The following is a 1,020-nucleotide window of genomic DNA, read 5'->3' on the forward strand; positions in this document are numbered from 1 at the left end:
TCCAGTAAGTTCACAATCAAACAGGTACACAAGCCTGAGGCTGGAGTAATCGGCTGTTGAACGGGTAGTGCATAATTAACCCTTTAAAAGGAACAAAAGTTAATATTTCAAGATTACATGAATGTCCGTACGTCCACCCCCCACACACACACCACCTTAGCCTTCATTGCCAACCGTTCTCTAAAACTTTACTTATATTTACTCATTCTAATAGATACACACCATACTTCAATCTGGCTTTTTCAAGATCTCTAATTAGCATTCAGCTTGTCGCCATCGCCGAATCGTACAATTACCATACTGCTAATACGCTTCTATACTTTTAACAGGCCACTTATGCTACATCGAATACTACATTACACAAAATGAACTCTTGAACAATAAAACTTAAGTTCTTCACAACCACAGGAGCCGTAAAAAAATCCAGATAACGAAATCAACATAATTTAAGCTGAACATAAGCTGGCAATCAGAGAATGACGTAACCAAAGAAGTCCTGTCTCTGGGAAGCATCACTTCTTTGTGTCTGGAATGCTGAATCATCATTACAGGAGTGTTTTCATGCGAGCGAACAAAATCCATGTTGACTGCTAAGTTACAAATAGTGTGGAAGAGACATTCCTCCAGTCAGTAACGAGGAAGCGTTGGTGAAAGGTGTGCAATAGGTCTCCGTGGGTTTCATCGCCTTAAAGGCGTTCCTTTCGAGTTCTTAATCGTATGCACAGTTAATTAAAGGTAAGATCATTATTATCTTACAGAAAAAGGGAGTTAGTGTCGAATTAGAAGGACATGTGATCTGATTATCGCCAAAATATAATTAGAACAGCTACCGCTCATCAAAGCTGAAAACGTTTTCTATAGTGACCGGTAAACAGAAAATGTTTTTATTCCATTAACATTTAGGAATGAGGCAGCTGAAATAACACCAATTGATTTATTTCACCATCAGCTGAAAGAACCAAGTCCTCATTAGATTTAATCGTTGTGAACAGTTTTAAGAAATTTTCGGTATGGAATCAA

The 1,020-nt window shown here is 38.0% G+C and overlaps 1 protein-coding gene across 1 annotated transcript in view; it reads left to right on the forward strand.

The window, feature by feature from the left end:
* Window positions 1–606: 606 nt before the first annotated feature.
* The window catches only part of LOC119591304 (pirin-like), a gene marked incomplete in the record, with an annotated part of 7,937 nt that continues 7,523 nt past the window's right edge, over window positions 607–1,020 (forward strand). Inside the window, 1 exon segment of the mRNA XM_037940031.1 lies at window positions 607–735.

This window comes from Penaeus monodon, chromosome 28, assembly GCF_015228065.2.
Source record: "Penaeus monodon isolate SGIC_2016 chromosome 28, NSTDA_Pmon_1, whole genome shotgun sequence".
Lineage (NCBI taxonomy): Eukaryota > Metazoa > Arthropoda > Malacostraca > Decapoda > Penaeidae > Penaeus > Penaeus monodon.